The sequence below is a fragment of the Scyliorhinus canicula genome, chromosome 11 (genome assembly GCF_902713615.1).
Source record: "Scyliorhinus canicula chromosome 11, sScyCan1.1, whole genome shotgun sequence".
Lineage (NCBI taxonomy): Eukaryota > Metazoa > Chordata > Chondrichthyes > Carcharhiniformes > Scyliorhinidae > Scyliorhinus > Scyliorhinus canicula.
The window spans coordinates 141841780-141854832 of record NC_052156.1 but is presented as its reverse complement, the minus strand read 5'-3'; positions in this window follow the sequence as shown (position 1 = coordinate 141854832).

Here is a 13053-nt window from a genome sequence, read left to right as displayed (position 1 = left end):
GCCAGCATCATCCCAATTCGGGGCATATACGTTCACCAGCACCACCTTCTCTCCCTGCAGCCTACCCCTCACCATGATATATCTGCCCTCCTTGTCCGACACCACCTCAGCCGCCTCAAACGCCACCCTCTTCCCCACTAGAATCGCCACTCCCCGGTTCTTTGCGTCCAATCCTGAATGATAAACCTGCCCCACCCACCCTTTCCTCAGACGGACCTGGTCCGTCACCTTCAGGTGGGTCTCCTGGAGCATAGCCACGTCCGCCTTCAACCCCCTTAGATGGGAGACCACCCTGGTTCTCTTAACCGGCCCGTTCAGCCCCCTCACGTTCCAGGTAATCAGCCGGATCAGAGGGCAACCCGCCCCCCTCCCCTGCCGACTAGCTATAGCTTGGCAGATGGTCGCCCCAGGCCAGCACACCCCGCTTGACCCGTTCCCCATGGCGATAGCGCCTCTCCTCTTCCCCCCCGGCCCTCATCGGCTCCTTCTTAGTCGTTCCAGCAGCAACCCGGTATCCCCCCCCACCCCCTCCCCCCCCAGGCTAGGGCCCCTCCTAGCCGCGACGCACCCTCCATGGTACTTCCGTGAGTCAGCTGACTTCTGCTGACCCCGGCAGCTCCCGCCAAAACCTATCCCCTCCCGGCTTGGGGTCATCCCCCTCTTGCTGTGCACATGTGCTCTTGAACAACACTCGCACCTATCTTCCGTCGCTTCAAAAAAAGTGGCTCATCCTCACTTTAGTGAGGTGAGCATGAAAAATTACCTTTAGCTGAATGAGACTCAGCCTCGCACAAGGCGATGTCACAGTCACCCTCCTCAACGCCTCACACCACCCCTCTTCCTCTAGTATTGGCCCAAATTCCTCCATCCATTTTGTTCTTTGTCCCCTCAATGAGCTATACGCTGGTACATCCCAGACATACTGCACTCCACAGATCCTCCATAGGATAAAATCCGTTCCAACAAGTAAGACAGCTGAACCACCGAAAAGGCTGGACAAAACTGCTTAACCCAGCTCTGCACCTGAAGGTACCTAAATCCATCTGCGTCTGAAAGCCCATATTTTTCCTCTAATGCCACCAAGCTGGCAAATCACCCCTCCAAAAATAGATCTCCCATTTCTCCAACCCCCTCTCCTTCCAAGCATAAATATGGCATCTAGCCTTGCTGGTTCGAATAAATGATTGGCACAGATAAGAGTGATGCTCGATCAATGATTCCAGAAGTGGGATTGGATGACAATTAAAGGCTTTATTGTACTAGATGTTTCCCCCAGAAGCGCAGGTACAGAATGCAGCTGCTGGGGAGACACAGGCTCTTATGCTCCGCCTTACTGGGCTGAACCTGCAGGCAGGCTTCACCAATGATATGGCAGTCTCAGGTACCTCCCACACCAATGGTCTTACAGCATTGTCCAGGGTACCGTAATACCCCTAATACCGACTACCACATTCACCCCCTGTTAAAAAAAAGAGTCCGGCGGGGTGGTGGTTTTGCGTTATACAGTGGTAGATGTTGAGGTTATGGTGGTACCTGGTATACATTAGCACAGTGTTTTGCCTCGTTACATGTCACAACTATTTACAGTATTTATTTACAGTCAGAATGAAGCAATTAGTCGATCGGGGGCCCTGGTCGTCCTCTGTGATCGTCGTAGCTTCGGCGGTGATGCGGGCGCCGGCTCGGGCATCCGTGGCTCCGGGAGCATGGCTTTGGCTTCTTCGGCAGCTTCATCACCTCTGGATGGAACTGGTGGGAGGACCGATCCACCTGGGAAGGGGGTGGCTGTGGGGTGCGCCGGTGGGAGGGAGAGGGGTGTGGGTGGGGATCCAGCGGGCGGCAGGTCCCGAAGGGAGACCGTATCCTGTTGGCCATTGGGGTACACCACGTAGGCGTATTGAGGGTTAGCGTGAAAGAGGTTGACCCTCTCGACCAATGGGTCCGACTTGTGCGCCCGCACGTGTTTGCGGAGCAGAATAGGTCCAGGAGCTGCCAGCCAGGTTGGGAGCGAGGTCCCAGAGGAGGACTTCCTAGGGAAGACAAGGAGACGTTCGTGCGGTGTTTGGTTGGTCGTGGTACACAGCAGTGATCGGATGGAGTGGAGAGCAGCAGGAAGGACCTCCTGCCAGCGGGAGACTGGGAGACTCCTGGACCTTAGGGCCAGTAGGTCGGTCTTCCAGACCATTCCGTTCTCCATCTCTACCTGTCCATTTCCCCGGGGGTTGTAACCAGTCGTCCTGCTTGAGGCAATGCGCTTGCTGAGCAGGAATTGATGCAGTTCGTCGCTCATAAAGGAGGGCCCCCTATCGCTGTGTATGTAGGCGGGGAAACCGAACAGTGTAAAGATACTGTGGAGGGCTTTTATGACGGTGGAGGCGGTCATGTCGGGGCAGGGGATGCCGAATGGGAACCGGGAGTACTCATCAATCACGTTCAGGAAGTATGTGTTGGGGTCGGTGGAGGGGAGGGGCCCTTTGAAGTCCATACTAAGGCGTTCAACGGGACGGGAAGCCTTTATCAGGTGCGCTTTCTCTGGCCTGTAGAAGTGCAGCTTGCACTCCACGCAGACTTCGCAGTTCCTGCTGGTGGTCCTGACCTCAATGGAGTAGGGCAGGTTGCGGGTCTTGATGAAATGGAAGAATCGAGTGACCCCCAGGTGGCAGAGGTCCTCATGGAGGGCCCGGAGTCGGTCCACTTGTGCGTTGGCACATGTGCCGCGGGATAGGGCATCAGGAGGCTCGTTTAGCTTCCCGGAACGATACAAGATCTCATAGTTGTAGGTGGAGAGCTCGATCCTCCACCGTAAGATCTTATCGTTCTTTATCTTGCCCCGCTGTGCATTATCGAACATGAAAGCAACCAACCGTTGGTCAGTGAGGAGAGTGAATCTCCTGCCGGTCAGGTAATGCCTCCAATGACGCACAGCTTCTACTATGGCCTAGACCTCCTTTTCAACTGGGGAATGGCGGATTTCTGAAGCGTGCGTGAGAAGGCGGCCACGGGTCTGCCCGCTTGGTTGAGGGTGGCCGCCAGAGCTATGTCGGACGCGTCGCTCCCGACTTGGAAGGGAAGGGATTCATTGATTGCGTGCATTGTGGCCTTTGCAATGCCCGCTTTGATACGGCTGAAGGCCTGGCGGGCCTCTGCCGACAACGGAAAAACCGTGGACTGGATTAGTGGGTGGGCCTTGTCCGCATAGTTGGGGACCCACTGGGCATAATATGAAAAAAATCCCAGGCAGCGTTTCAGGGCCTTGGAACAGTGTGGGAGGGGAAACTCCATGAGGGGCACTTGTGTTCGGGATCTGGGCCAATAACTCCATCATGCACTACGTAGCCGAGGATGGCAAGACGGTCGGTGCTGAACACGCATTTGTCCTTGTAGGTTAGATTAAGGATTTTTGCGGTATGGAGGAATTTTCGGAGGTTGAAGTCGTGATCCTGCTGGTCATGGCCGCAGATGGTGACGTTATCGAGAAACAGAAACGTGGCCTGCAAGCCGTACCGGTCAACCATTCGGTCCATCACCCGTTAGAAGACTGAGACTCCATTTGTGACACCGAAGGGAACCCTGAGGAAGTGGTAGAGCCCCCCATCTGCTTCAAATGCAGTGTATTTGCGGTCGCTAGGGCGGATGGGGAGCTGATGGTAGGCGGATTTCAGATCCACCGTGGAAAAGACCTTGTATTGTGCAATCTGATTGACCAAATCAGATATGCGGGGGAGAGGGTACGCGTTGAGCTGCGTATACCTGTTGATGGTCTGACTATAATCGATGACCATCCTATGCTTCTCCCCGGTTTTTACAACCACTACTTGAGCTCTCCAGGGGTTGTTACTAGCCGCAATAATGCCTTCCTTCAGTAACCGCTGGACTTCCGACCTAGTGAAGGTTCGGTCCTGGGCACTGCACCGTCTACTCCTGGTGGCGACAGGTTTGCAATCCGGGGTGAGGTTCGCAAAAAGGGAAAGCGGCTCGACCTTGAGGGTCGCGAGGCTGCAGACAGTGAGGGGGGGGGGGGGGGGGGGTGGTATAGGGCCGTCGAATTTAAAAGTTAAACTTTGGAGGTTACATTGGAAATCTGACCCTAGGAGCGTGGTAGCGCAGAGGTGAGGGAGGAAGTAGAGGCGGAAATTTTAAAATTCCCTTCCCTGGACCGTGGGGTTCGCTATGCAGAACCCTTTGATCTCTACAGAGTGAGACCCGGAGGCCAGGGAGATTCTTTGATTAACTGGGTGGATGGGAAGAGAACAGCGCCTTACCGTGTTGGGGTGTATGAAGCTCTCTGTGCTCCCGGAGTCGATCAGGCAGGATGATTTATGCCCATTGATGAGCATGATCGTCGTCGCAGTCGAGAGCGTTCGGGGCCGAGACTAGTCCAGGGTCACCGAGGCAAGTCGTGGCAAAAGCTGGAAGTTTTCTTCGGACGATGTGTAGTCATCCAAATCGGGGTCCTGAGACTCCAGCCAAGATGGCGGCGCCCACTGGTCACACATGGTTGGGGATGTGCAAGGTGGCGGCGCCCATCCATTGCACGTGGTCTCTGGGGAGCAAGATGGCGGCGCCTGGGGCCAGCATGTGCCTCTGGGAAAGGAAGATGGCGGAGCCCGCCTCCGCACGTGGCTCGTGGCGGTCCTGGTTCGCCCCCGGAGACTGCGGCGACTGCCCGGGCCTGGCATACCGGCACGAAATGGCCCTTTTTGCCGCATTCTTTGCAGGTGGAGGAGCGGGCCGGACAGAGCCACCGAGGGTGCTTGGCAAAAATAGCAGCGGGGCCCCCCGGGGTTGCCTGGTAGTCGTGCAGCACAAGCTTGCGGGGGGATGGGGGATGCATCGGAGTCGGCCGCTGGGGGGATTCCACACTGCCCAAGGGGCTGCCGCGCAGTCGGGGACGTACGCACGGGTGTTTCGGGAGGCCACATCCATGGAGCCAGCAAGGCCCGTGCCTCCTTGAGGCCCAGTGTCTCTTTTTCTAGCAGCCGCTGGCGTATTTGGGAGGACAGCATACCTGCAACGAATGCGTCCCGGATCAAAGGTTCTGTGTGGTCGCTGGCTGAAACCTGTGGGCAGTCACAGTTCCTACCTAACACCAGGAGCGCATGGTAGAATTCCTCCAGTGATTCCCCGGGGATTTGCCGCCTCGTCGCTAGCAGATATTGGGCGTAGACCTGATTCACTGGGCGAATATAGTGTCCTTTCAACAGGGCCATCGTGGCCTCGAAATTGTCCGCATCCTCGATGAGGGTGTAGATCTCTGGGCTCACCCTTGAGTGAAGAACTTGCATCTTCTGGTCCTCCGTGGGTGTAGCTGTGGCCGTCCTGAGGTATCCGTTGTAGGTCGCCAGCCAGTGTTTGAAGATTGCCGCTGCGTTTGCCGCGTGGGGGCTGAGTTGCAGACAATCCGGCTTGATTCGGAGCTCCATTCTTTACAATCTAGTACAATAAATTGATGCTCGATCAATTACTCCAGAAGTGAGATTGGACGACAATTGAAGGCTTTATTGTACTCGATGTTTCCCCCAGCAGCGCAGGTACAGAATGCAGCTGCTGGGGAGACACAGGCTCTTATACTCCGCCTTACTGGGTGGAACCAGCAGGCAGGCTTCACCAATGATATAGCAGTCTCAGGTACCTCCCACACCAATGGTCTTACAGCATTGTCCAGGGTACCGTAATACCCCTAATACCGACTACCGCCAGCTACATGTTGCCTCAAATTTGAAACGTTGGCGGAGCTGCCTCCTTTCACTGGAACAGAAATCGGAATCCAGGCAGTATATTCATTCTAACCGACTGAAGTCGGCCCGCCAGCAATAGCGGGAGACTATCCCACCTCTGTAGGTCTGCCTTGACCTTCCACACCAAGCTCTTATTAATTCAGCTTCCATAACCATCCTTACTCCTGCCACCAGTACCCCCAAGTACTGGAAGCTGGTGCCTGCCAATCGAAACGGCAACCCCTTTGGTCTACTTCCCTATTCCGCTAGTCCTACTATAAAAGCATTCACTTTCCCTACATTCTGCTTATAGTCAGAGAAGGCCCCAAATCGCTGCTAAATCTTCATGATGTTTCCAATAGCTGTCTCCGCATCCTTTACGTATAACAGCGAATCATAGATCGTAGAAATTACAGTGCAGAAGGAGGCCATTCAGCCCATCAAGTCTGCACTGGCTGTTGGAAAGAGCACCCCAACCAAGCCCACACCTCCACCCAATCCCCGCAACCCCACCTAACCATTTTTTTTGGACACTAAGGGTAATTTGCATAGCCAATCCACCTAACCTGCACATCTTTGGACTGTGGGGGGAAACCAGAGCACCCGGAGGAATCCCACGCAGAGACAGGGAGAACGTGCATACTCCACACAGACAGTGACCCAAGCCGGGAATCGAACCTGGGACCCTGGAGCTGTGAAGCAACAGTGATAACCACTCTGCTACCATGCTGCGTATAACAATACCCTGCCCTGTGCTCCAACCCCACCTCTTACTATCCGATTCCATTCCTTTGAGGCCCTCAATGCCATGGCCCAATTGCCATCACAAACAGCATTGTGTCTCGATGTCACCAAAGCGACTATTATTATTATTTTTTTTTAATAAACAATTTTATTGAGGTAGTTTTTGGCTTTGTAAACAGTTACAGACATCAACAGAAAGAAAGCAAAAAAAGCAAAAATGTGCAAACATCCACGTACATTCAATACTCCAATCGTAACATACTGCACAAGCCTGCTCCTCTCCCACCGGTACTACCCGCGATTTTATCCCTCCTACTCTACTTTACTCTACTCTATCCCCCCCCCCCCCCTCCAACACCCCCCCCCCCCCCCCCCCCCCTACTGACGCTCACCCTCCCGCAAAGAAGTCAATAAATGGTTGCCACCTCCGGGCGAACCCCTGTACAGATCCCCTCAAGGCGAACTTAATTTTTTCCATACCCAGGAAACTCGACATGTCCGCAAGCCACAACTCAGTCTTCGGGGGCTTTGAGTCCCTCCACGCCAATAGTATTCGTCACCGGGCTATCAGGGAAGCAAAGGCCAAAACATCGACCTCTTTCTCCCCCTGGACTCCCGGGTCTTCCGAAACCCCAAAAATTGCCACCCCTGGACCCATCGCCACCCTTTTTTTAGCACCCGGGACATGACGCCCGCAAATCCTTCCCAGTACCCCCCAAGCTTAGGGCATGCCCAAAACATGTGAACATGGTTCGCTGGTCCTCCCGCACACCTAGTGCATTTGGCCTCTATCCCAAAGAATTTGCTCATCCGAGCCACCGTCATGTGGGCCCGGTGAACGACCTTAAATTGAATCAGCCCGAGCCTGGCATATGTCGCAGTCGAATTTACCCTACTCAGGGCCTCTGCCCACAGCCCGTCCTCCATTTCTCCGCCTAGCTCCTCCTCCCATTTAAGTTTCAGTTCCTCCGTCTGGGACCCTTCCTCCTTCATGAGCACCGTATAAATATCAGAAACTCTACCCTCCCCTTCTTCCCCCCTAGAGATTATTCTCTCTTGGATCCCCATTGGCGGGAGGCGTGGGAAAGATGGGACCTGTCTACGAACAAAGTCCCGCAACTGTAGGTACCTAAAATCATTTCCCCTTACCAGCCCAAATTTCTCCTCCAAGCTCCTCAAACTCGCAAAGCTCCCTTCCAGGAACATATCACCCAACCTTCCCATCCCCGCCCGCCGCCATGCTTGAAACCCCCCATCCAAACTCCCGGGGGCAAACTGATGGTTGTCACAGATTGGCGCCCAAACCGACGCCCCCATCTCCCCTACATGCCCCCTCCACTGGCAGGGTCGCTACCACTACCGGGCTGGTGGAGTACCTGACCAGCGGCAGCGGTAGAGGAGCCATGACCAGGGCTGCCAAGCTGGAGCCCCTGCACAAAGCCACCTCCACTCGCTCCCAGATAGACCCCGTACCCACCATCCACTTCCTTATCATAGCGATGTTGGCCACCCAGTAATAATTAATCAGACTCGGCAAAGCCAGCCCTCCCTCGCTACGGTTCCTCTCCAGCATCGCCTTCTTCACCCGCGGGGATTTTCCCGCCCAAAGCTCATGATCATCCTGTTAACTCTTTTAAAGAAGGACTGTGGGACAAAGATCGGGAGGCACTGAAAAACAAACAGAAATCTAGGGAGAATTGTCATCTTTACAGTCTGCACTCTCCCTGCCAGCGATAGAGGGAGTGCATCCCATCTCCGAAACTCTCCCTTCATTTGCTCCACCACCCTGGCCAAATTTAACTTGTGCAGCCTGCCCCAGTCTCGTGCCACCTGGATTCCCAAATACCGGAAATTTTCCTCAACCAGCCTAAACGGTAGCCCTCTCAATCTGTTCTCCTGGCCCCTTGCCTGTACCACAAACATTTCACTCTTGGCCGTATTTAATTTGTATCCTGGAAACTGGCCGAACTTCCTCAACATTCCCAGTATACTTCCCATGCCGGCCACTGGGTCTGACACGTACATGAGCAGGTCGTCTGCGTAAAGAGAGACCCTATGTTCTACCCCGCCCCTCACCATCCCCTTCCATCCCTCTGCGGGATTGGCCTGTAGGACCCGCACGCCTCAGGGTCTTTACCCCACTTCAATATCAGTGATATAGTGGCTTGCGCCATTGTCGGCGGCAGGGTCCCTCTGTCCCTTGCCTCGTTGAAAACCCTCGCCAAGACCGGGCCCACCAGCTCAGAAAACTTCCTATAGAACTCTACTGGGTATCCATCCGGCCCCGGGCTTTCCCCGACTGCATGGCCTTTAGGCCCCCCAATACTTCCTCCACTCTAATCGGGGCCCCCAGCTCATCCACTCACCCCCCACCTACTGTTGGGAATGTTAACCCGTCCAGAAACCTTTTCATCACCTCCGGTTTTTCCGGCGGCTCCGAAGTATACAGCTTGCAATAGAAGTCCCGGAATACCTTATTCAATCCTGCCGGGTCCTCCACTTTGCGCTCCTCCCCATCCATCACTTATTACTTATTTCCCTGGTCGCCTCCCTCTTCCTGAGTTGCTGCGCTAACAGTCTGCTAGCCTTTTCCCCATGCTCGTACACCACGCCCCTCGCCTTCCTAAGCTGTTCCACGGCCCTACTCGTGGATAGTGCCCCCAGTTCTGCCTGTAGTCTCTGCCTCTCCCTAAGTAAAACCTCCCCCGGGGACTCCGTGTGCTCTTCATCTATCCGACCCATTTCCCTAAACAATCTATCCATCTCTGCCCTGTCTGCCTTGGCTCTGTGGGCCCCAATTGAAATCAGCTCCCCCCCGCACTACTGCCTTTAGCGCCTCCCACAGGGTCGCCGCCGAGACCTCACTCGTGTCATTCACCTGCAGGTAATTTCGTATACACCTCCAAAGCCTCTCACAGATACCCTCCTCCGACAGCAGTCCCACGTCTAGCCTCCATTGCGGGCGTTGATAGCTCGCCCCCCCCCCCCCCCCCCCCCCCCGATCTGCAGGTCTACCCAGTGCGGGGCATGGTCTGAGATAGTAATTGCCGAATATTCCGTGTTCTTTACCTCCCCTATACAATCCCTGCTTAGTACGAAGAAATCTATCCTAGAATATACTTTATGGACGTGCAAGTAAAACGAGTAGCCCCTTCCTGTCGGCTGTCTGGCTCTCCAGGGGTCCACTGCCCTCATTTACTCCATAAACTCTTTCAGCTCCCTTGCCATTGCTGGGAGTCTACCCGTTCTGGGACACGACCGATCCAAAACCGGGTCAAGGACCATGTTAATGCCCCCCCCCCCCCCCCATTATTAGCCTGCGAGAGTCCAGGTCCGGGATCTTCCCCAGCACTCTTTTAATGAAGTCCACGTCATCCCAGTTCGGGGCATATATATTCACCAGCACCACTCTTCTCCCCTCCAGTCTGCCCCGTACCATCAGGTATTTGCCCCCCCCGTCTGCGGCTATGCCCTCCGCCTCAAATTGCACCCGCTTGTTGATCATGATTGCCACCCCCCTGGACTTCGAGTCCAAGTCCGAGTGAAAGACCTGGCTAATCCAGCCCTTCCTTAGCCTGGTCTGGTCAGACACTTTCAGATGTGTCTCCTGCAACATAATTACGTCCGCCCTCAGATGCGCGAACACCCGCGCCCTCTTAACCTGCACATTCAGTCCCTTGACGTTCCAGGTGATCAGCCTGGTCGGGGGGCACAACCCACCCCCCTCCCCCCCACGCTGGTCAGCCATAGCCTTTCTCGGGCCGGCCCGTGTGTCGCACCTCCACCCTCGATCTCCTTTCCAGTGCCTATTTCAAGTCCCTCCCACGTCAGCAGAACAATCCCCCCCCCCCCAACAACATCCCCCGATACCCCCACCCCTGCCATCCACTGGCTGTGATCTCCCCCCCCCCCCCCCCCCACCTGACTCCCTTGACTAGCCAATCTGCTAGCCTGGTGACTCAACACTCCGGCACCTTCCTGTCTCATTCCCATTATTTCCCCGTCCTCCTCCCCACTCCCCGGCGCCCCCATCCCCCTCTCCAACCCACTGGAGCAAACTCACTGGCACAGGAAGGCATGGACATCAACAAAACAAAAAAAACCCCAACCCACGTCCTTGGCCCCCCCTTGCTGACCGGCCCCCCTTCGTTACCGTGCCGGCTCCAGTGTCCTCCGCGAGCTGCACAAAATGTACAAATCCGCCCAAAAAGGAAAAAACAGAAAAAAGAGAGGAAAAAACAAAAACATCAGAGAAAAAAACAACCAAACAAAAAAAAACCCAAACCAATGTCCATGAACAAAGGAAAGAGTCCCAAATGTTCCGCTTGGCACCTTTGACCCAGCAAACCGTTGACCAGCAGTCCAGGCCCATTCGGCGTACCTTCCTACGGTAGTCCTCGGGCTCTAATTCGCGTCCGTGGGGCCTCTTTTCGGGACCAGCCCCTGATCCCTCGCAAAGTCCATTGCTTCTTCAGGATTGGAGAAGTAGTGGTGCTGACCCTGGTGCGTGACCCATAAACGAGCCGGGAACAGCAGGCCAAACTTCACGTGCTTCTTGAACAGCACCTCCTTGACATTCTTTAAGGCTGCTCGCCGCCGAGCCACCTCCTGGCTTAGGTGCTGGTAAATGCGGAGGACACTTGTTCCATGCACTGCTCCTGGCGCTCTTTGCCCACCGTAGCACCCGCTCCTTGTCCACGAACCTGTGGAACCTAATCACCATCGGGCGGGGGGGGGGGGGGGGGGGGTCCGCCCGGCCGCCCCTGCCTCGCCTGCACTCTGTATGCCCCCTCCAGCTCTGGCGGTCGCAGAAAGGCTTCGGCCCCCATCAGCTGCATCAATAGGTCTGCTACAAACGCTGCGGCATCAGCTCCCTCAGCCCCCTCCGGGAGGCCGACCATCCTCAGGTTGTTCCTGCAGGCTCTATTCTCCAGACCCTCCACTCTGTCTAGCAGTCTTCTCTGCCGCTCCATCAGCCCGTCAACTTCTAGCGCCGCAACCGTCTGCGCATCCGCCTGCTCCTCCACCGCCTCTCCCAGCTCCTTAACTTTAACATCTTGCACATCCAGCCTCTGGTTCAGCTGATCCACCACTCTCTGGATTGGGTCCAAGCTGTCCCGCTTCAGCGCTTCAAAACTGGATTTCATTACTTGGAGCATGTTATCCAGCACCTGCTGGATTGCTGAGTCCAGGGTCCGTGTGTCCGCCACCTTAGGTTCCAGGTAAATTTCTTCAGGTCCTTGTCTCTGTCCCTTTTTCTCTTCTTTCTTCTGCCTCCTGGACTCCCGCTGTTCCATGTGCTGCAGCCCGCTCCTCAGCACTTTCACTGCCACCTTCCTTCAGGTCCGTGGTCCCGCTATCGCGGGGAATCAGCCCCTAAACACCCGCCGGAGTGAGAGCCTGCCAAATGTGCGATCGCCGCCACCGGAAGTCCCAGGGATCATATTATTAACGCAAACACTCGCAAACAGCACAGCATACAACGACCACATGCAGGACACAAATCCCAGACCCAGCCAAAATTCTCCAATACTGTAAAGAGGTATCTCCCAGTCCACCTGGTCAAACGTCTTCTCTGCATCCAGAGATACAATAATCCCCGTTACTGGACTGATCGCAAGGGAAAGCACCACATTAAGCAACTGGAGCACATTCGCCGACAGCCTCTGCCCTTTCACAAACCCCGTCTGACCTTCCTCTATCAACTTGGGGAGGATCGACTCCAGTCTTAAAGCTAACACCTTGGCCAGCAATTTGGCGTCTCTGTTCAACAGGCATATGACCCACACTCTTTTAGGGTCGAACTACCTATCTACTTTAATCCCATTTTCCAGCACTTGGTCCATAACCTTGTATGCTATGGCATTTCAAATGCTCATCTATACACAAGCTCAAAATCACAAACTGATTAAGGTCATAGCATTATATTAACTTACATAGCTTGAAAGTTTCTCACTTTCTAATCAACATCGCATTCTTGCCGAGTGAATGTAGTCTGTCCTTCTGATTAATGCACGGCCATTTCTTAAAATGCTTTGCCATCTAAACCTAATTTCACATCTCAAAAGACCATCTGTAAATGGAAAACTTAGTTTCACTTTAGCCTTTTAGAACTATAATGGAGATGAAACAAGCTTCTGTCAAGAGAAAGGGTGTTCAAAGCAGATATAACCTTCCATCTTTATGGCAATTCAGTGGACGATGTGTAGTTGAGACATATGCAAATTAGGAGCAGGAATAGGCCTTTTGGGCCCTCGAGCCTGCTCAGCAAGTCAATATGATCATGGTTGATCTGATTATCGGCTCAACGCCTCAGAACGCCTACCCCAGATGCTTTTGGCTCCAATTCACCTGCTCAAATTATACAGCAGACAGAAAATTAGCATTGAGGACATAACTTTACCTTTCCTTTATCCAATATACATCTGATGCTCAGCATGGCTTTGTGGCCAGCACCTAACATTCATGATGTGATGATTCAAGAAAATGTAAACATTTAAATGAAATGATGTTCATTATCAGGTATAATAATTAAATAATTCATGTGTCACAGGCAGCATGTATTTTACCTTTCACTACCTGTAGTCAGTTT